Genomic DNA, 23,425 nt, shown 5'->3' on the forward strand with positions numbered 1-23,425 from the left:
TTATGTACTTCTATAAAGAACTCTGTACCCTGCAGTACCAAGGAGTCAATTTAATCTCTGATACTTTTCTGACTGATTAACAGTTATCACCAGTCAAAGGGCAAAATTTGCACCACTGAAATACTTGAAAAACAAAGGAATGAAAAATTTGTGATTATGCGTCTGTGCATCTTTCCTCAGGAATCAAGAAATCACTTGAATTTGCCTTGTATTTTGTATCTTTCTCTTCTCACGCTAACTTCTCTACTTTCTCATTACTTAAAACTATGGGTCTTCATTGCTGTATTTATCATAACACAATTCAATAAGTCTATCTTTTCTAGCGTCATTCTTGAGATACTGAACTCACCTTCTTCTGCTCTTCGTGCTCTTCTATTGCTGTCAGCATAGTCTAAATGTCACCACGTTTCCCAGCCAGAGGACACAAGGTCATTACCGGAGCAATTCTCTCCTGTGATCATATGCCTTTCAGTCGTTCTGCTGAGCACATGACACCGGTCACAGCGTGACTCCATCCTTAGGGACATTTACAGGAGTTCTCCAGCCAACATCATACACAATGAGCAAGTAGAAAGCAGTAGATTCATCAGAATCATAGAGTTTGCTTCGAAGTAATTACCAAAATCACCATCCTTCCTAAGGATGGCAGTGAGCTTGAATTTTGGATCAGACAAATATAAATTTGGGAATGCTGAGAACTTCCTCTATTTTTGTTGGGTTGTGGACTGTAATTGTTAGGTGATTGTTAAATCATTTTATAATACAATTCACTTTATTTCAAGCTTAGATTTATTGTAGTTCTGCCTTCTACTGTATTTAAACTCTCAAGCAACTGGAGCTTAAAATGTCTAATGAAAAAACTGTGCAGGAGGAAACAATTCTTGCTTGTAAAGTGAATTCTTGCTTGCAAAGACTCCGTTTCAGAGGAAAGAAGACAGATATGAAGTGGCCACTCATGTAGTTAGAAAATATGGCTTCTAGTGAAGCCCCTTGGTTGTCTCAACATCCCATTTTGCTGCCAGACTATGGTGTGTGTGCTGACCCAGACCCACAGAGCCAGGCAGGGGCTCAGGCAGCACATCACGCCATGGTGTCATTCCAGTAGGAGCTGCATAACAGGCATGGCCTTTCACAAACCTGGTTCTGTAGGAAGATTGCAGCAGGTGAGGGAGATAATTAATGGCCTCTGCATTTTTGCCTCTGTCTCCTGGTTTTAGTAATTTGACCGCTTTCATGGCAAAGACTGACACAATAGATTTTCATACTCTTGATATTTTCCATGCAGTTCAATACTGCTTTGTTAGAACATTTATTAGCAGGGCAAATAGTGACTCACAGGTGTTGTGCAACTGATATTTTTATAACAGGAAGCCTAGGTGTTAGACGAGAAAATATAAATACTCTTCACTTGTGCTGAAGAATAAACACAAAATCTGAATAGTAAGGGTGAACACCTATTTCAGTTAAAAAAATTGGGGAAGCATGTGATCAGAGGGCAAAGTTACAAAAAAAAGTTACAAAACAGGGCCTTACGCAGTTACATTCATGTAGGAGATCCTACCTTTCAATACCAGCATAGGGCGTTTGCATTTTAGATACATATTTTTGTCTAAAAAATGTTTCCCAGCTGCTCCTTTTGATATTCATCTCTAAAAAAATTAGGCACAACTATTTGCTGTGCAGGAGCTCTGTAGCACTAATGGGGGAGAGCTGTAAGCCACAGGATGGCTGCCAACAACCCACCCCACTAACCACAACTGCCACAGTACCTCAGCCTCCTCTGTAGTGCTGACACAACCCTGTTGATGTCCCTGGCTCTCCCTCATCACTCTTTGGGTGAAGGATGGGTTCCCTGGGTCTCTCCAGGATATGCTGGGGCTCACGGCAGCCGTGTGCCAAACAGGGATGGACCAAGCTCACTTCTGCTAGTGGGCTGCTCAGAGTTTCTCTAAGGCAATATGGCCACTTTCAAACTTGTTGAAGGCCTGGCAATGCTACACCCATTCAGACCCAGGCAACTTCTTGTGAATATGTTTTAAAGCAGAAAAACCTACTCAGATAAATAGAATAAATATTCCTGACTTAGAAATGTATTAAGGAAGAAAACCCCTTCCTCTCTCCATAACTAACCCTTCTATTTCTATAGATACTTGCACCTTGCTCATCACCTCATCATGCAAAAAGTTCATTAGCTAATACATTTGTTTGGACTCAGTGGTTTGCATTGCAGTGAGATGCTATAACACTGTACAGTCCAAACATGGCCTTGAACTTATCTGGGAAAACAAAGCTCTAGCCCTATTGCAGGAATGACCATCCCACTCTGCCATTCTTTGCTTTTGAGTGCTTTCACATTTCCAGGTTCCAGAAGATAGACTTGGGAGCAACAGGAATCTCCTGCCAAACCTTGAGAAAGCTTCTTTAGAGCACACAGGTTCAGCAAATATTCCTCAACTTTCTTCTACCTAAACTCTCAAACAACCTGAGCTCCCGCATCCCAAAGTTTGGTAGAATGGAAGCACGAATTTTCCTGCCCTTGACTATTTTGGCATTATTTGAATCAGGCAGAACTTGGGAGTCCAAACTGTGCCTAAGTTAAATTGCCTGCACCGAGACCCTTCATAAGGCAGTAGTTCTAATGGCTCATGCTACAGCTTGTTACACAGTTTCCTATATTTTCTGTACAAAGAAAAAGAAAAAAAAAAAAAACAACATGATGCTAACTGCTCTTCCTCCTCTTACTCATCACTTAGGTTGAAGACAATCTGGCTCATTACTGCACTTGCAGGAAGTGTGGTACAAATTGTCGGGGATGATGAAATGCACACCTGCAATAGCAGCCAATCCACTTTCACACACATTACAAGGGAAGTTCTTTTGCATTGTTAACATGATATTTTTCTAGCGCAGATATATTTTAAGCCCAGACTTGTTTTTACATTCAATTAAGATGGCCTAAAAGACATGGCCTAAGAGGAGAGGATTGGGAAAATTCAACAGAATGTAATCACAGTTTGAAAAGCTAAAACTACATAGTTGATATCCATCACTCACCCAGTAGACACGTGTGAAATATCTGAAAGACTTTACAGACTTTATGACTGTTGAAGACAATTGTATCTGACCTGTCTGTTGCTAAAAATTTTCTCAAAGTGGACACAGTGTGTTCAGCCCGTCTTTGCCAGCTAATGAGGTGACATCATTGCTTTATGTCCTTCCCTCTGCTTATTACTGGCAGGACACAGACTGATAAAGGACAAGCATATATCTTAAGGACACAGACCGATTACTCTTCTTTAGAAGGAAGGATGAAGCAATGTCCCTAGAGTACTCCAAAAACACCCCACAGAGTATTTATTATTGTTTTCCCAGAACTGTTCCTTCCATAGGCTGACATCCAACATGGACTTACACAGATATGGCAATAAATAGGCTTCCTAAGATTAAAGGAGTTGTAGGCTACGCATTTTTCCTTCTATTATTTTCTCAGAACTATGAGAAAAGGGAATATTTTGGTGTTCACTGTTTGGTTTTCCAGGATTACTACAGTTTGCGTGAAGGCATTCAATGGTAGCTCAAGCTTTTTTTTTTCTATGAGTACAACTGAGGTCTACATGAGATATTCTGTCTCGGAGGATTTTTTTGCCCCTGCCTCTGCCCTCTGATTCTGTTGGCAGCTCTGGCTTTCACACGATGAAAGTGTTTAAGCATTTTAAAGAACTTCAGTGCAGGATGTGAATACATACATGTATAATGCCACTTTCTCTTTGCTTTCAGTAGATGTTGGAGTAAAAGTGAAAGCACTCAACATTTAGCACAAAAGCAAGTAGCTGCTGCTGTAGCTGGAAAAAGAAAGCTGACAGCAGACAGCCCCCTTTTGGTTAGTACGTTAATGACCATTTTGTGTGACTGGTACACTAATGTGAGAGATTGTACCAGTGAACTGAACTTACCACAGCACAAATAAGAAGAAACAATTGTTAAATAGCAGAGGCTAATGTTTGTATAGAAAGACATTAAGTTCAGAGCACATCTGTCTCCAACGGGAACCCAACATCTTTCACCATTTTCCACCCTACATGCCCTGTGGACTTAGCCTTCTCTAAGCTATTTCCAGACACAAGCAGCAAGTCTTGTCACAAGCTGTTCTCATTGAGGTGAGCATCATTTGAGGAGGAAAAGCACTGCAAACCAAGTTCTTCATCTAAGCACAAGGTAAATATGGAATGAAAGCGCCGCTGCAGGCCACCTTAAACACAGAGCTTCAAGTATCTTTTGAATTAAAAGCTTATTCAGGGTAAGGTCAGATTGGATATTGGGAAGAAGTTCTTCATTGAGAGAGTGGTCAGGCACTGGAACAGGCTCCCCGGGGCAGTGGTCATGGCCCCAAACTGCTGGAGTTCAAGAAGCATCTGGGCAATGCTCTCAGGGTCTGATTTTTGGGTGGTCCTGTATGGAGCCTGGAGTTGGACTCAGTGATCCTTATGTATCCCTTCCAACTCAAGATATTCGATGATTCTGTGATTTTATTCTTTAGAACATACATCACCAATAGAAATTAGGCCACGATCATGCATTCTTCTACGTATCCCCTATCCAACTCACACTTTCTTTTAGCCCTCTCTTTGGGCACAGTGTTTGGATCGCTGCCCTAAAGATGGAAAATTACAACAGCAAATTGATCGTGATGTCTGCCTTGAGGCACAACCTCACCCTCTCTGCAGCCCTTTAAAATATCCCTGATAACATCTAATGGCTTTTTACCTCTTCTTGTTTCCAGATCTAGATTTAACAGAACGGCGGGTTATTATCATTACATCTACAGGAGATGGATACTGTCTAATTAATTGGGTAAGTCCCTTTCTTCATTTACAGCCATGTCAAAGGTCACATTTCAGCTCATTTTGCTCTTATCTTGGAATAGAAAAGGTTGATTCATACTCTTCAAAGAACAGATTTTTCGCTTAGAAAAGAATCTAACAGCACATTTATTCACAAGTTTTCTACAAATTCCCTGGACTGACATGTTGCAGTCTAGACCCACTTATTTCTACTAGAAATAATAACTCTTCAGGCTAATATTACATATACCTCAGACTGTTAATTAGCATCACCTAAGAGAAAACTCACCTTCAGGCTGAATCCCGAACTGCGATTTTCCTCTTTATTAATTAGCTTTTCCAAGTTAAACAAGGTCAGTACATCTCCTTTTTGTCTCTCACTTGCCTGCCCCTATAATCCCCTTATGTTTTGTTTCTTTTCTGAGCTATCATCTCTTCCACGCTGACAAAGACATGTAGTTTACATGGCTTCAGCTCCCCTGTGGAATCATCTTTTCTTTTTCTTGCTGAGGCAAGAAAAATAAAAGATTATTTATTTCTGTCGGTTGCAAAGACATGTATGAGAAGGAAAGATCTGGCTCTACAACTGACCAACATTAAGAATGCAGAAAGCTTAGCAATAATCTCTTTCCCAAAGTAGAATGGAATTTATTAGATGGAACTTGACCATGTTTCTCAGTTGAGTGCCTGATTCAGACCTTAGTCAAAATTCCAGGTTTGAGAAGAACTGGGGAAGAGGTAGTTGAGAGCACATCCCCAGACCAAAATAATTTAGATACACTGAAATTAAGCTCTCTCATTACCTCAGGTCCATATACTTTTAGCTGGGCAAGGGACATAAGCATGATTCACTTTTCCCATCACAAAACATAATCTGACCTTTAGCCCAGCCTATTAATAGGAAGCCATCTGGGTACCCCCATTACAACTCCTGTGGCAATACAACAGCATTCCATGTTGTGACAGTTTGATGGTTCAGCCAAGGCAGTTTTCTCTAAAGTGATTTGATTTCCATAGGAGGAAAAGAAAGCATGCTTCAAGATTTCCATCTTCAAATTCCTTTCTCACACAAACTCTCCGGGCAGTTCAAACATCTACTATAAAATCAGATTCACAAAATTACCTCAATTTTCTTAACATTCATGGATCATATCTCTGACAACTGAAATTAATCGGAGAATTCTGAAAAACCTGTGTTTTAGTGTAGTTGTGATGTACAGTGTCACTAATGCAATGTTATGCTTTTCTCTTCGAATCATAACGACATCAGTTGCCCAGCATAAATAGAGCAATATACATGTGCCCTTCATGTGTTCTTTGCTATATGCAAAGAAAAATCCCAGGAAATCTACCAAATACAAATATGCAAACCAAAACAAATGTGTCATCACAACTTGCCAGGAGGCATGCTCATCTCCTTCATAACACCACTCCTCAGTTTATAGCCTCAGTGAGAAGTTAAATTAGCAGAAACTTTACCATTTCTACTCTTAAAATCCTTAATGAGGGATCATGTGACTTATGATGAAAGTCAGTATTACGGATCTTCATATTGTAGAATAAAGAAAAAAGAGGAGAAAAGAGGATAAAAAAGAGGGAAAAAAAAGAGGAAGAAAAAAGAGAAAAAGAGGGAAAAAAAAAAAAAGAAAAAAAGAAAAAAAAGAAGATATTACAGCTGTCATTTTTTCACATCCTTGCTAAAATATACACAGGTTGTGTATGAAATCTAGAAAGGCCTTTTGCCTCAAAAGTAAAATTTAAGAGCCATTAAAAATAGTGCAAATCATCAGATTAAATAGAAAACAGACAACAATCTTTCTATTGACTGTTTGATTTGCCTCTCCTCCAGTCCAGAACCCCGACTCACAGGATGTGGTTTTGTTTTTAACATTAAATGTTTCTCTTATTTTCCTTCAACGTACAAGGAGGGAAAGTATCCAAAGAGGAGCAGTTAAAATAAAAACACTCATATTTCAATGTTTTTTCTTTATGTGGTATGAAGGGTGCTGTGAAAACAGACCATAACACAGAGCTGAAAGGGGAATTCAGCCAGAACATCACCTGCCTCTGTGTCTCTCACCTGCCCACTGCCTGGGGCATCAGCGTGCATGGCACCATCATACAATAATTCCAGTTCAGTGGGATAAAGGAAAAGCATATCATGGATGTGTCTTAGGAAGAGAACTGCTAACCAGAAATCTCTTGCCTGTTGCCATTTTCACTTAGTGAATAAGCACCCTTATCACATGACAGTGATGCCATTGTGTGAGGTGCCACTGGAGCAGTAGAACTTATTCCTGAGAACCTTTGCTAGAAGAAAATTTAAGGTGATATTCCTCTACACTGACAAGAAGAGATAGATGTTCAAGGCACTGCAATGCTGAAAAAGGCTTTCAAGAATCACTGCACCTGTTGTGCACATGTATGTACTTAATTCTTCTTGCTTCCTCCCTACAGCCAAAATGAACATTTTTCTCCTGCAACTACTCACAAAAATGATGGAAAGGGAATTTGGTTTTTTTTGAACAGCTGTATTGGCTGCATACATACCAAGAAACCTGCAAACAGACAGAACTCTGAAATACAAGGAAGTAAGAAAGCAAGCAAAACGAACAACTTGAAATGAACAATGAATGCCACCTTTGTCCTAACTCAGGTTTCACAACATTCTGACATAAGTGGTGTGCATAAGGAAAACAGAAAGATGGAAATTTTAAGGCAGTCTATTAACTTCTAAAGGTAAGGATTGGACCTCACAAAGAAGGACACTTTCTCCTACTTGGCTTTAATCTGTGAGAATCAAAAAAACTCCTGAAGAGAAAACTTTGCCATGGGAACATTCAAACTTCAGGTCCTTGAGGGGCACAAAGCTTGTACTATTGTGTAATCAGAAGTGCTGGAGTGAACAAAATGTTATTTGTGATCAAGAAGCTTTGCTTTAGATCATGTTATACAGTTTCAGGAGGTGTGCCCATGGTTGGCAGTCAGGATGAAGGTTAGCACACAGCAAACAACATCACTCACTGTGGTCACCATCTCTGTATTGTTGCTCTATTTTTCGCAGGTTTCTCTTCTGATTGGTTACCAATGGAGAAATAAGTACAACCTGGATTCACATTTCGAAACAAGCACAGGGAAAAACAAACTTAGGGGAAAATCTACTGCTGTTTCAAAAGCTTGGGACTGTGAAACCTCTGAGCTGACGCAAATTATTGCAATATCTGCCCTAAGCCAGTCCTGGTGAGCTCTACAACATACTGTGCTCTTACAGACTTCTCTGGGTTTTTTCAGAAGACACAGACAAAGTGGACAGCTTGTACGTGGATGCTCCTGTTCTGTGATTTACTTCATACCCTTTTGCTCATTCTCATGATGCAGTTTCACCTCAGCTATCAAAGGAACAAGGCTCTTCCTGGGAAGATCTTCCTTATGTCAAAGCATCACAGCCTGATCTCAGTTGTGAAGAATCAAGTGCCAGTGTGTATGGGCCATGTGATATGTGTAACTTCTTCATGTGAACTCAAGCAGGATAAGCAAGAAGAGATGGTATCATGATCTCAGGGGCTTGTCTGAGATGGTAATTCCAAAGATTTTAGAGGAAGAGCCTCGTTACTCAGTCTGATCCAAAGTGTCTTAAAGCTACTCGTATAATTGAATAGATCTCCCTTAAGCAGATGCCTCAGGAGCCCTTTCCATAGCCAATAAGAAGGCTATAGCTGAGAGAAGTAATTGGACGTCACAGCAATCACAATTCATGATTATCTTGAAACCTCTCAGGAACAGGGGCAGTCAGTATCACTTTAAATACTCCTACAATAGATTCAAATTACGCCATCCTAAGCTAGTATCATGGTCCAACCCTCTAAGGCACATCATGCTGCTGTATGACCTAGGCATTGGCTGATTTCTCTTCTGAATCAGCTGAATGCTAATTATATTCTATTATATTTTGAAGAAAAATCCAAGAGTGAAGTTACACAAGGTCAGTTCTTTGCAGGCAGTAACCTCGGCAAAGGAAGCAAAAATGGACTTGAACAAAGGCTGCTGTTATGCCACACCAACCCACAGGGATGTCCAGGTGCAGGAGGGAGCACATTTTGCACCCTCCTACATGTGTAAACAAAGCAGTGTTGTGCCCCTCTTCAGCACAGTACTCCAGAACTGCAAAATTACCCAGACCTGCAGGGCTCTAGATGAGTGACTTGCTAAAAGTAAAACAAGTCTAGACAGAAACCTGATCTTCTCTCCTCTTCTAAGACATAGCTTTTGAACCTGAACCAAACCATACCAAAGTTAAAGGAGAATTCCTATTTCTTGTAGTGATTTTCAGAGAAAGTCCTCAAGCCCCAGGGCTACCTGATAGGAAGATGTAAGTGCCTTGCTGTATGAAATCTTGAGCTGCACGACAGGTTAAGGGATTTACCTGAGTAAGAAGAAAGAGTGTTCCCACTCCTGATTCTGTAGATATGAATCTCATTCACTCATTGCTGGTTTTATGTACAATTGCTCCTCAGTTGCTCAAGCAGAACAATGCAGCTGGCAATAGATTTCATTTTATATGTTGCTTGGAAAAAATAACATATGCAGGAACATCTGGAGAGCATGCCCTCCTCCCTCTGGACATAAAAGAATGACAGAGATGGTGGTAGAACTGCTCAGAGGCTTGGCAGCACCCCACAAAATATCTCATGTTGTCACACTTATTTGTCACATTGAGCAACTGGATACTTTCTCAGTAGGCTGCATACACCAGCAACTGTAAAATCCTGGCACTGGTAGTGAAATATACACTTAAAGCTGAGGGCACACAGTACAGAGAAGTCTCCACCTCATTTTTGGCAGTCACCTTCGGTACTGAGCTACAACTGCATTCAAAGCAGCTCTGTGCCTCAGCACTCCCTACACACAAACAGAATCCAATTTCTTCATCCTTTCTGTACATTATTGGCTTGGCTGTATTTCTGTCTCGTAAGAAGTTGTTCCCCACAGTCTCAAAGATGCTTACAAGCCAACTGCTGCTAGACCATTCCTTCCCTCCCCCAACACCTCCTCATCAGGGTTACACTATACTCTCCTGCTTGGTTTTCTCTAGCTCCGTTATGAAGATTTAAAGCAATAAAAAGTAATAAAAAAAAATTGTGTTGATATACTGTACACTGGAGCTTCAGACCTTTTCTTCAGCAATTACAGCATGCAATGCCATCAAAGACTATTCCCATCTCCAAACTTGTGTTACTGGAGCATGGAAATAATTGGCTACAAAGATACCTCTTGGGGATACTAAGCAGAGATGTGCAACGCCTTGGAAAAAAAAAAAAAAGGTTCCTTACAATGCTGTCAAACAAATACGTCATTACTTCTTTACCTCTGACTTTTTGGGAGTATATGGCTTAGCTCCAAATGAAAGAGCAGATTTATTTTTAAAGCAGGCAATATTAGTGTGCACTGAAATAAACTCACCAGAACAATCAGTGCTCTTGTTTCAGGGAACACACTTACAAATGGAACAAGAGGTGCTGATATGACTTACTGCCAGGCTCTGCACACTGAAAGGATCCTAGCTGGATTTACACATGCATTGCGCAGCATCCAGCATTCAAAACAGTTGGTCAGCATTTGCCTTTGGAAATGTTTTTCATCACAGCGCTCTGCTGATATGTTCTTTCTGTCTAGATTTCCCAGTTTAGGTCTGAAAACAAACAAGCACAGTGCTTCCATTTGCTTATTTCATTTTCTTTAAAAATAACGTTCATGTGAATCTGAAAAATTTTCTTATTAAATATATATATATATATATAATTCTCAGCTTGACAGAGAAATAATCAGTCCCATTAAAATCTACATTGTGTGTCCTATGCTGACTTATTTGAAAGGCAGAATTAAAATGGTTATTGGAAAATGTGGATGAGTTGCATTCATGAACGCATCCTTTTTCCTTTAAGTTTTGTGAAAGTTTTAGAAAGATCCACCCTTTTTAAATTCTGCCTAGAAAAAAAAAAAAAAAAAAAGACAAAAATAACAATGAAAACAACATCTGATGTATCTGATGACATTGAGAAAAAGTGTCAACAAACCCCAAAATTGCTGTGTGACAGACTTGACAGCAAGACTGATAACAAGGAATGTGTGCAGGAACATTAGCTACCTGGCAACTATGTCAAAGGCCTGACTGAAGGCAATTCATAGCAGAATCTCTAAAGGCTCTGAAGGAGCCAAGACAGCTACTAGAAGACGGATACGCACTCCAGCTCCTTTTCAAGCTGTTTTTCTTCTGCTTTGAATTTGAATCAGGACATGAATTGGAGTAGCAACTATTAGGATAGTTTGGCATTTCTAAGGGAAAATTTTCAATGAAATAAGCCACCTCAGTTCTCCACAGTAGTGGAGATAAGCTAGTTAGTGATAAATTTGCTGACTGTATCTTCAAAGTTGTAACTCCTTCAGATTTGCCTTTGACTCTGTTGTTTCCCTGTTATGCTAGAGATCTGCCAGACCGCTCTATACCTCAGTTTGCCCTCCAGTAAATCAAATGCAATGCCACTCAAACAGTGCTCTTAGGGTACAGAAACAGCTTTGCAGGGCACTGTAGAAACACAATGTTTTTATTGCCATTTTATTGTAGCTTCAATGAAACATTCTCATTTGAAGAGGGGGGCACTGGGGAAAAAAAGGAGAGCAGGTGGGCAGGGTGGCAGAAACACCAGAGACTCCAAAACACAGAAACCTGGCCCTGCACTGCTACAAAAGTGGCTGAGCCTGGAGGCTTCTGTCATTTCACACAGTTGGGATCCTGAGCCAGGACACCATATGCACATCTGCCTTAGAATAGAAGAAAGAAGAACACCGTTTATTCTTGAACTTGGTTGGTGGCAATAGACCATGTACCTGTTCTGGTAGTGCTCACATAGACCAGAGCTCTCTTGTAAAATCTTGTATGGAAAATCCCAAGGCATGGTTACATACTATTGAGAATTACTGGTGCTTCATAAGAACAATTTTTTCTCCGTTTTATGACCTTCTGTCTCAACCTACACTACTGGATTTGACGTCAGCATCACTTCTGTGTAGAATTTATTTTACAAAGCAAATATTTGGACTCATATTTCTTGCTAAAGTTCATCACCATGGGAAGAAGGTCAGCTAGTTAAACTGGTGTGAGTGTGCTTCTGCCATTACTTTGCGTAGTTGCCTTTGCAGATGTAACTTACTTTGAACAATGGTTCTTACTGCAAGGTATATACGAGATGTACTGAACCTTCCTTGCTCTATTAGGATAGAAAGGAAAGAATTTAATGTATAGCAAGCAGATACCGGTAGGTATTAGGAAAGCTTGCCTAGTGATGAAGACAATGACGTTCTGGAGTAAGAGGCAGGAACTGGAAGATGTCCCTCATTGCCCTGTTGTTTTAGCAAAGACTGGTCAGAGGTGAGAGCTGAGCAACTCATCCTTTCTCAGATGAGGGATGGAAAACCTCCCAGATCCTTTGCAGTATTACTTCCTCTGAGACTACAGTGGCTGTAATCTTACAGCAGTGTTTTGGTGTTCACTGATGTGGAATAAGCATTAATGCAAACACATAGCAAAGAGCTTTGATTGCTTGGTTGCCTTTAATCTCTTCCTAATTATCAGTCTCCCTCAGCCAGTCAATGTGTTTTACAGTCTGTGCTGGGCTGGGGAGCCACACTTCTTTCCTCCAGCCAGGTTTGGCGTGCTGAATCCCCTGCAGAGACATCAGGGCTGTAAAGCCCCATTCTTTTCCAAATACCGAGGAGTTCTGAGGCACCAAGCATGTCAGTATTGTTCATTAGAATATTGTTCATTAGAAGAGTCCCACAGACATGTCTCTATGCACACTTAATAACACGATAATCTTCAACCACTAAAAATAACCTAGAATGTCTGTTTCTTTCAGCAACCTGGGGCTCCACCACAACCCATCTATCACAGAAGTGTGAAAATTCATACTTTACACATCCCAGAACAGAACCGGTGTTCACTCCCTCTTTAACCGTGAGTCCTTGTTGTCTTAATCCCTGGTGTCTATTTGTAGTCCTTGTACCTATTTGTGGATAAAAGCATGACTGTTTATTTATAGTGAACTTTTTCCAAAGAGTTTTATTTTAAAGCCTGACTAATCTTTGCTGCGCCATGGACTAGGCTGATCTCTAGGTAAATCTTAGCTTAGATTGGTGGTGAGCTGCACAAAGACACTGACTACGTTTTCAATTAATCCTCTTTTATACCCACCCTTAGAAGAAGGTAAGGAAGGCACATAAAGAGCCAAAAGTCATGTAATGCTTCTGTGGAACTACAGTGCAGCCTGGGAAGTTGGGGGAAGCCACAAGCATTTCACTGTCTCCTGTTTCTTCCCATGTATTTTTAGCAGCTGTGCAATACATGGATTTATCTGCTCTGCCTGCAGTTATCCACTGCATCTCAGAGACAAGAAAAACATGCATCTGCTTGCTCAGATTTTCTTACGTCTATCTTTGCCTCTCCAGCCAGGCTGTTGGGAAAAAAGAGAAGGGCTGCAGGAGAAACACATATCAGTCTACGGAATGGTGGAGTTTTAGATGACTCTTCTCTCCTTGACCTTGCAGCTGCTAAAACAGAGTGTCCCCTTGCCCTGTTGTGGTGGTATTGGCTATTACAGGTGCTGGGGAGGAGCTAGCAGAAAGGTGAGGGTCACCTGGCCATTGTGCAGTGAACAGGTGGGAACTCTCCAGTGTCAGAGAAGCAGAAATGCCTTCTCAAAACACCACCACAGCAGCCATGTGAGTATGGGGAAGGCCGTGGTGAGGGCAAATAGCACACTCCCTGTGTCCTGAAGTGAAAACCTAAGCCTTGGATTAACCCTGGCTGAGCAGAGGTTGAGCACGAAATATGTTTTCCTAATCCACACTTGGAAAATGGGGGAGCTCTGACAGGAAATTCCCATTTCACTTTCCTAATTTCAGTCTCAAGCCCAGACCTCAGTCTGACTTTCTTCAGCAAGAACAAAGTCCAGACATTAGCTCCCTGTTGTGCTCTGCTCTGCACACAGTGTGAGCACAGTCTTCATTTTTCCAAGTAGGGCTGCTAATGAGCAGACACTGCAAAATCAAGCTTGACTTCTTCTGCCCCAAGCTTAAATTAACCTTCCTCTCCTTTCTATTCTGAAGAGGGAAGAAAAGGAATACAGGTATAAAAAACCACTGGAGACCACATTTTAGTGAAATGATAGTTAGATGTACTATTCAGCTCGAGATGTTTATTGAATGCCTGAATAGTGGAACACTTCATAAATACAAGTAAATGTCTCTAGAAATATTTGAATTAATTTTATAAACAAGGCTTTAGATGTAGCATTTTTCCCCTTTTGTGGTGTGAATTTGAGATTTTACATCCCCTGACCAACGGCCCCACACCCTTGCAGGAGAAATCCAGCAAGCAGGGCAGGACTCAGCACTGCCAATCCGCAGTCCTGTGCCACCCACTGTCCTGAGGGGTCACTAGGCTTCTGCAGGCTGAAAGACAAAAAGTAGGTGTCAGGGAAGGGCGAAAAATAGCAAAAAAGCAGCATTGCTTTTGCTACATCAGAACTCTTGGGATGTGTGGTAATTCTCTATTTTTGTCTCAGCCATGAAGCAATCAACGACTGTGTCCAAATCAGCATGCTGAGCACATCAGAGTCCAGGCCCTTTCCCACTCCCCAGCACACAGTTGTATTAGCCAGGCTTCAGGAGGTCTGTTACATCCTGCCCTGAGGGATGAACGATAACAAGCACAGAGCAGGCAAAAATTATGTAGTATTCCTAAGCCATGAGGATTTTCACGAAAGCTTACTTCTTTTATTTTGCTTTTTCTTTTCTGTTTTTGTTTTGTTTTGTTTTGTTTCCATCCGATTTGTAGTGCTTCTTTTTTTTCAGTCACAAGGAAGAGGGAGTTGGCCTTGAATATTCCTGAATCATGATTCCATCTGAGTTTACTGAATAGCTACATCTGCCAAGCAGAGCCCACCTGCTCGTGCTATAGCCCCACACATACTCCACAGACCAGGCCTGTCCATCCCTTCTGCCTGTTTTCAGTGAATTACATTTCAGGATCACTCCTTGGCTGTAGTAAATACCCACCCCTTCCCACTTCCCACCACTCACTGCATTCTGCACAAGGAAGAAATATTTTCTTTCCTCCTAAAGAGCAGCTTTTGGACAGCGGTGCAGATCACTGAATCATAGAATCCTAAAATCACCCAATTTGGAAGGAATCCATAAGTATCATCGAGTCCAACTCTCGATGAAGAAATGTCCTCCTTGCTGCTAGGCACACTGAGCACGCTGTGCTTCCTGGTGGAAGCTCTCAAGATCAGAGGACAACAGGATGCCACTGCAGAAAAAGGAAGACCAGGTGTTTCTCTTCTCCATTAGTGCCTTTGGACCTCTCTTCTCCCCAAGAAAGCTCTAATCCAGGTGCCTACTAAGTTACCAGCTCAGTTCCCAGGGAAAGCAGGCTGTGTGCCTTGAGATATACTGGAATGATTTGTCCAGTCAGTCCATTAAAGGTTTAAGGAACTTATCTTTCATTAAAAACCCCTTCCAATGCAACAATCTAATGAATCTTGCAATTAATACATAAATATGTGTATGCATTTGGATTATTTTTTTTTCCAGTAAATTCAAGCTCATTTTTCCCCTTTTTTAATCTGAATATTCCCAACTGTATCTCACAGAGACTAGGCAAATTGATTTCCTTCCTTTCCTGATGCTACTTACACTGGTGCCAACCTGCAGCAGTGCATCTCAGCTCTTCCTTACAACTTCCACCAAAATCACAGATTTTCCTTCCCATGGAAATAAAGGCAAAAGCTGGCCCTGCTTTTCCTTCCTATTTCAGTGGCTTTGCACAAAAAACTTACTTCTAACAAAAAGCAAATCTCTGTGCTTTGAGCATTATGTTTCTCCAAGCAGCCTGCTGTGCTGCTGCTTATTTGGGGGCAGTTGCTTGGCCCAACCTACTCCCAGCTTTTCTGGCTGATCATAGTCCACAATCCCCTCTGAAATGGGATCACACATTTACTTCTACAAAGCTGCAGAGAAGCACGATCTGGCTGGAACAACCGCCAAAAAAAACTGCCTATTCTTCAGTTTACTGCTTTTCCCAGAAACGATCAAGGTACCTGCCAGGTGTGCCAGCAAAGCAAGGCATCTCACAGCTCTGATTTCCTGGCTTTATCTTTTTCCAAAGGACTCATTAAGAGGCTGTGATGGACAGCCAGACAGATACTGCTCATGCCTGCTTGGCTGATGGGGTTATAGTATCTGCCCTAGACCATCAGCTTTGCTTTTCAAACCCTGCACATGAAACCTGCCTTTGGTCTTATTTCTGCACATCAAAGCCTAGCTGGAGCGTGAAGAGAAGAAGAGAAAAGCTGTGGAAAATCAGCATCAACAAGGGTAACAATAAAAAATTGTCAGCATACAGCGACATCTGAAGAGACCAGGCGTCCCAATAGGGAAAGTTGGGGCTGGAAGGAGAAGACCCCCATTGACTCATTGATTGTGGACAGTGAAAGTTAATACCTGTGTATTCCTTAAATCAAATTTCAAAGACTTTCTGCCATTCTTTTAACAAAAAATTGCCACAGTCAGAATGTAATTCTTATTTGGGAGCACCAATGCAATTCCTTAGTGTGAAAATATTAAGATTAAGCCAATCTGAATAACTACAGAACACTGATTGTACAAACATGAGAAAATCTGATAAGCAGGATCATATTTTTAAGTAGCATAAAATCTTGCAACAGCAGAGAACAGTTATTCAGAATACTGAATGTATTAAAAACCTCTAAATCTTCTGCAATATTTTTATAACTATAGAGAAAAGCTGTATGAAAAAATAGCAGGCATCAGACGCATTTTTTCCTCAATTTTGATTTTTATAGCTACCACCTAAATTCTAAATAGTAAGTGTCAGGAGGCATGTTCTATATAATATTTATCACAAGTGAGTTTGCAATTGGAATTTTGAAACTCAGGGGAAGAGACTCCCTCTTAAACATAACCTATTCTGCCTGTCAGTTAATAGTTAAATAAGCTGCCAGAACTGCTTAAGGCTTGAGAATAGAATAGACAAAGCTCCAGGAAAAATATATAAAGAAAACAAAAAAAGCTTCTGGCTTACATACTGTACTGTGAACTCCCAGTGCTATGGATATCCCGCAGTATTTTCATAATAAAACACACGACACCACAGCGCACAGCCATAAGTAATAGGATTTTCAATTTTCTGCTGCTGAAAAGCATAAATAATTTACTCCTGAATGACAGTATTAGGTTACCATAGTAATGCCTAAGATCTCTATTCACAAAAACATACTAGGGCTGCTTTGAACACGAACAGTGCATGTCTTGACAAAGGGTAGATGTGTATACATGAAAGGTGATGCTGCCCCATAAAACATGCACTCTGCAACTGATTGATGCATTGTCCCTATAAATTTCAGGCAAGCAGAAGGTCAAGCCTCTGCTGATACAAATTGACAGAACTGCACAGAAGTCAGCAGAGTGATGACCACTGAACACGAGCAGAAAATAAATCTCACTGTCTGCAATGTCACCTGCCTGAGGGAAAGTTGTAAAAAATACTCTTCATTTCCATTTTCTTTCTGCTGGGTTTCATGTCCACATTGTAACAGGATCTATTTGTCCCAGTGGGTGTGCATACACCAGTACATACAACTGTCCTCCATGCTACATCAGCTCCAGAAGCCCACTTTTGCACAACTTCTTCAGTTCCCTGGAATATCAAAGTAAGTCAGGAGGAGTGGTGTGGGATCCACAGGTGCTTTGTGCTGCTGCCCAGGAATTCAGAAGGTGGCTCTTGTAGCTTAGGCCATTCTTACCAGCATGAAGCCAGGCTCATTCATATTCCTGTGTGTAGCGCTGGAATGCGACTGTTTGCATGAACAGCACCATAAGAACTGTATTAAGAATTGTGTCTGCTTCTCTGCAAGGAATGTTAGTTTCCTAGAGAAGGGTGAAGTCGGAGGGCAGCTCTTTCAGTTCAGACGCCAGCCCTAAAATAACCACACTCTTACAGCTTAACTCAGGGCCAGCCTGCCGCCTGGCTGATGCACTGCAGTACTGATTTCTCATGTCCAAACAGTACAAGGGAACAGAAACAAATTCCCTCTGCTCAGTCTGACCAGCAGGGTTTGTGTGAACCAAAACACACGCTGGTAAACCTGACAGATAAGGTGCACTAGCCCACTGCTAAGGCAGTCACAACTCCCCTTGCCTGGAGCTGCCATGAAACTCTCCAGCCCAGAGCAGCTGAGCAACTTCACATCTGCCCACCATCAAATAACCCCCAGACTGCCACATGCTCACTGGCAGTGCAGCAAGGGTGTGAAACATCTACATCTAACTATACAAAAAAGCAGTATTGACATTACTGTTCTTTGAAGTCCATTTCTAACAAAGCCCAGCTCTTTCTGTACATCAAGCAACCACTTGCATGTTCCCATTTCAATTTTGCCACTATGTTACTCGAAATCCAGAGCATCCAAATGCTCAGGGAGAAACAGATCTTTTACTACATCTTTAAAAAAAAAAAAATGTGATACACTGGCATTGATTATATGAACCACCACTCCCTTTTCTTTCCACTTTGGGGAGCCCCAGAAGATCACAGCCGTAATGTTACAAATATGTCATGATGTGTATTATGAAGCAGTAATGTGAATTCTGTGAATTTTTCACACACAGAAAAATTTACAGTAATGTGAGTGTGAATTTTTTAATGTGGCAAGTCTTCGCTGTCCATCTGCTGGCAGAATTGAATTCCAGGTTCATATCTTTCTAAGGCAGGAAAAAATGTGACTCCGTGACTGCTACTCGGAAGTAGTACTGTCAGTGTATTCCCAAACACAGTTTCATTAGCTTACTTACATTATTTCATTTAAAAAGTCCACGTGCCATCTGTGAGCACTTTCCTGACAGCCTCATTAGGAAAGTGTCTAGTTGGCTTGGTTTTCCCAAGCTATCTTTATTTTGTGCTAATTACAGCCTCACATGCAGCCCTGGTGTGTCCTTACGGTGACATATTAATTACCATGTGGCAGCACTCACTGTCAGCAAAAGGCCCTGCAATAGAGGAACTGGGAATCTTCTGCACTTCACACCAGTGCCCTTGGGCTCTGCCTTTTATTTCCTCTGTGCCATTGCTGCTGCTTGCTTTCATGAGCGTTCCACAACTGGGCAGACACAGCTCCACGTCCCCCATCCTGCTCTGCTCACTCCCGTGGCACAAGGTTACAACACAAGGGAACAGGGCAAAGACTGCAACAAGCAAAGGCCTGTGGCTCTGACACAGCTGAATTACATTTCTAAGATAAGTAACTATGAGTCAAGTTCATTTTGTGAATAAATCCAGTGGTTTTATTAGCTGCCAGGCTCAAACTTGCAGAGTGTCTCCTATGCTACCAAGCGGTAGTCAGAAGGGACTGAAGGCAAAGTCGGTTCTCCATCCCCATCTCCTGGCCTCAGCAAGTGGGCTCAGTGCAGCCAGAGAAAACGAAGCTGGCAAACAAGTGGTGAATGGAAAGAAGATGTGATTTTTAGGACTGAAAAACTTCTCCAAGTCTAGGAACCTAGTGTGATGCAGGCAAAGGTATGCATATATACCATGCTGCCTACTTTACACTTTGAAGGTATAGCAGGTACTTTGCATTTGCTTTGAGGCAAGTGTACCTGCAGGAAAATTAGCAGAGTAGCCAACACACAGACTATTAGCCAAACAGCTTACTTCACAGAAGGCAAGCCCATACTTTTCCAGAATGATTATGAGCTTGTTTGTGAGTAGCTGTGAAAGACTCCTAACGAAAGACTTTCAAATCAACAAATAATCTAGCAAAGCTTCAGAATTTGTGTGCGATGCTGCCTATCAGTATCATAAGGAAGTTCAGACTTGAGCCAAGACCAGCATACTCCACTAACAATGATGTTGGCCATACAGATAATAGCCTCGTGAAAAAGAAAGAAAAAAAAAAAAAAAAAAGGAAAAAAAAAGACTAAGCTTGAAATAAAAAATACCTCTGTTTTAACTGAGGAGAAACAATTGTTGGAACATGGGCAATCAGTCAGGGCAGTGCATGCTGACAAACCCCAAAAAACTATGCATAGTTGGCCAGGAGAGCTGCAATTAAACGTGTACCACCTTCCTTACATTCTTTTGTAATTAAATTTTACTCATTCTTGCAATGAGTAAGCATTAAAAGAGTAATAAATGGGCAGAATACTTACCTTTCACCTGTTAGAACAAGTATATGGACAGCATTGTGGAAACCCCACCATGCCCTTCTTTACCCCTGATTCCCTCTCAGCGAAATATTTAGATCATGAATGAGTTCCAAAAACTAACAAGTCTGATTCTAGTTCACCTGACCAACCATTGCCATGAGGCTGAAGAAGAAACATGATGAGAAAATAGATCGTTTCTACTTTTCATCAACAGAGCCTTATAGCATAGTCAGAAGAGTTTGTAATCAGAATTGTTAAACTCTCCTTTAGTATCTGATCTGTTCAAAAAATTGAGTGACAAATTATCAGGTCTAAGGTACACTAGAACATACGTACGATTTCTGTATGGACAAATCTGTGAGACACTGCATATGAACACTGATGTCCACAAGAATGCACATATTTCCCCTCATGGTTGCTAAGAACACTCACACAAGAGACTGTTTCCTAGGCCTGCCAGGGACCATTGAGGAGCAGAGCGTTGAGGGCCTGCAGTACAAGCCTTAGCCATACTGATGCTAAACGTGCTGTAGAAAATTCCCACTTTGGATGTACATCAGTGAATAGTAAAACAAACAAAAAACAACCCTACAATATAACAGAATTGTTCTGTAGGTGGAATTCACTAGGGGCAAATGCTAGTTAGACCATGAAACATAACTTCATTTTCTCACTTGGAAACACCTAATGCATGATTCCACTGACCTGGAAGGATGTATTTAAAACAAAATTGGCATATAGCCCTGAAATCATGTAACGTGTATGCATTGATTTGAAACCCACTGAAACACATTTGAGTGGTATTACTGATAGGGAATCCATAGATAAAGGTGGAAACTGCTGTGACCATATTGAGCAAAGAAAGAAAAGGGGCATCTCTTCTGGGAGAGTCACCAGTCCTCTGCCAAGTTGTGCGTTGATTTTTTTGAGGTGGATTTTTAATCAAAATTATCTAACAAAAAGGCCTAGCTAATTCACAGTATTTGCTTTTACCGAAGATTTACTGTAATTTACTGTATTTACTATTTACTGTAATTTTTCTCATTGTATACCATAAGCCCACATGGGACTGGATGAGCCTCATTGTCTGCACTATTACTGCTGGGTTTTTTTTACTAAGTTTCTGCTAATTCAGCTGTGCAATACATTTTGACACTTGACAAAACACATGAATCGCTATGTCAAGTTAACACTGACCACTTGAAAATGCCAATAATTTGTGGAACAATTTGTCAGGGGTGACTGTTAGCTACATTAAAGGATTTTAGAAGAGCGGGCCAAACAGGCCAAAATTCTAAGCCTATTCTGTTCCATGCACATTTGAGTATTGATACCCCATCCCTGAAGGCATTCAAGGCCAGGCTGCATGTGGCTCTGGGCAACCTGGTCTAGTGACAGGCGACTGTGCACATAGCAGGGGGGTTGAAAATAGATGATCATTGTGGTCCTTTTCAACCCAGGCCATTCTATGATTCTATGATTTCAAAAGGAATAAGGAGTATAATTCTTGGACTGACGGAGGCTCATCTGAGAGGACACTGAAAGACATGGAGATGGCTTAGCCAGCGCCTACACTACCTTCTCCACAGACTCTGGATGAAAGAATTGCTGAGAAGGAAATGAAAGGTTGAGAACATCTAGCAGATTCACTAACCATCAGAAATTGTCCCTATGGGTGCAAATTAAAGCTCTCTCCAGAATATTCTAACTTATACTGGAATAACTTATAGTGGAAATGCTGTCAGGGCCCGAAGCAGTGATTGAGCACCTGGTGGGAAAGCAGGGCCAACCCAGGGGAACTCAGCTGCATGCAGTGCACCTGAGTGACTGGAAAGAATAGAGCCAGGATCCACCCCTTTCCAGACCTCATTTAAGGGTTGGCAGTGGAGGTGTAGGTATCTCTAGCTGAAGACCCCTGCCTACCTGAGACCTTCTCAAGGTAAGGGTTGGTTGGTTGGTTGGTTTCCATTTGTTTCTACACCCATGGCTGCACTTGAACTTATTCTCATTTGCTGCAGCCTGGGACTCTGCTTCCAACACATTATAGTGTTATAAATGGGCCTTTTATAGAGCCCAAATGCTCCTTTTTCCAAGAACTCAGGACATGAGGGAGAGATTTTGGCTGTATGTGTATTTTGAAGCCAGCAATATCCAAGCAACTATCATACGTTTCAAACTAGCTCTGTTTTAGTTAAGCTCTGTAGTGTATCAAATGGGCCAACTTAAAATTAATCCATGTTTGTCAGCTATGTCTGAGAAACATCTTTGTGGCACATCACCACTTGGACCTGTAAGAGAATTCATGTTAGCATGTGTTCCATATAGTGTGTGTCTATATGGAAGAAATGTATTCTGTGGCTCCCTAGATGTGTGAACAACTTTAAACAAGGAACACCCTTGACTCAACTCTTTATGGTCAGTTTCAAGGAAACATGCTATTCCGTTCTTCTATATTGTCATGAAGGGGAAAAAAAAAACCAAACAAACTAGTAGGGTGTTACTTTGTTTACGTAATTGCTTCTTCAACTGATTGATTAACTTTTTTTTTTTCTGTGTCTTGCTATTCTGTCCTGCTAGGCAGAATCTTAATCAAAAGCATAATGTGTGAGAGAGAACCTACCTGTTGAAACATGAAATAGTACACTTGAAAGTGTTAAAGAAACTATGGGCTTCCAATACATTTCGACTTTCCATTTCCTAGGTGCTTTTTAACAGTAGTTCATACAACAGTGAGTGGCAGATCAGGGAGTGGTGATAAACTGGTCATCTGCCAAGAAGGATCCTTCCATTCTGACCTTCAGTGTAGACCTGGCACTAGTGTATTTCCCGTCACTAGGCAATGTCCTATCTCTCCTTTAGGTATGTATGTTTTGCTGCCTAACAGCCTAGTTTCATGAATCAGCCACCGTCAGCAGATTCATCAGTTGCACAACAGTGCTTAAAAAATTCTGAGAAACTCAGTCTGACTCTAAAAATAAACAGTTGTTGTCAAGTTTTCAGACAGCAAAGGGAGAACCTAAGCACTCCCCAGAAATTCAATGAACTTGAAGACTGTCTGATACTTTCTTTTCACAGTATTGAAGAAGCCACTGCAGGTCCACTCAGAGGTAAGTTCAGCCCCTCCTCTGGCCTCCCTCTGCTCTGGGCAGGCAGCAAGGCAGCAACCAATATCACCTAGGGTGGAAAAAGTACAGGAACCAGAGAGGATTTTGTATCACCTGATTGAGCACAGACACAGGCGCAGTTAGCTCAACTCAATCCACAGCTGCAGATTCCCATGCGAAAGCAAACAAATGTATGCATTA

General features: G+C 41.3%; 1 protein-coding gene across 7 annotated transcripts in view; it reads right to left on the reverse strand.

Moving 5' to 3' along the window:
• Positions 1-23,425, reverse strand: part of SLC1A2 (solute carrier family 1 member 2) — an 83,197-nt gene that overhangs the window by 48,572 nt on the left and 11,200 nt on the right. The window contains exon 1 of one of the 7 annotated variants that reach the window (XM_042870015.1): positions 9,265-9,285. The exons of 5 other annotated variants lie outside the window; for them this stretch is intronic. The gene's annotated coding sequence lies outside the window, so the exon portion shown is untranslated. Of the gene's footprint in view, positions 1-349; positions 695-9,264; positions 9,286-23,425 lie in introns of those variants that run through there. One more of the 7 variants, XM_042869711.1, reaches the window with a different exon arrangement.

This window comes from Lagopus leucura, unplaced genomic scaffold (assembly GCF_019238085.1).
Source record: "Lagopus leucura isolate 7727_CA_CO unplaced genomic scaffold, USGS_WTPT01 Super-Scaffold_1, whole genome shotgun sequence".
NCBI lineage: Eukaryota > Metazoa > Chordata > Aves > Galliformes > Phasianidae > Lagopus > Lagopus leucura.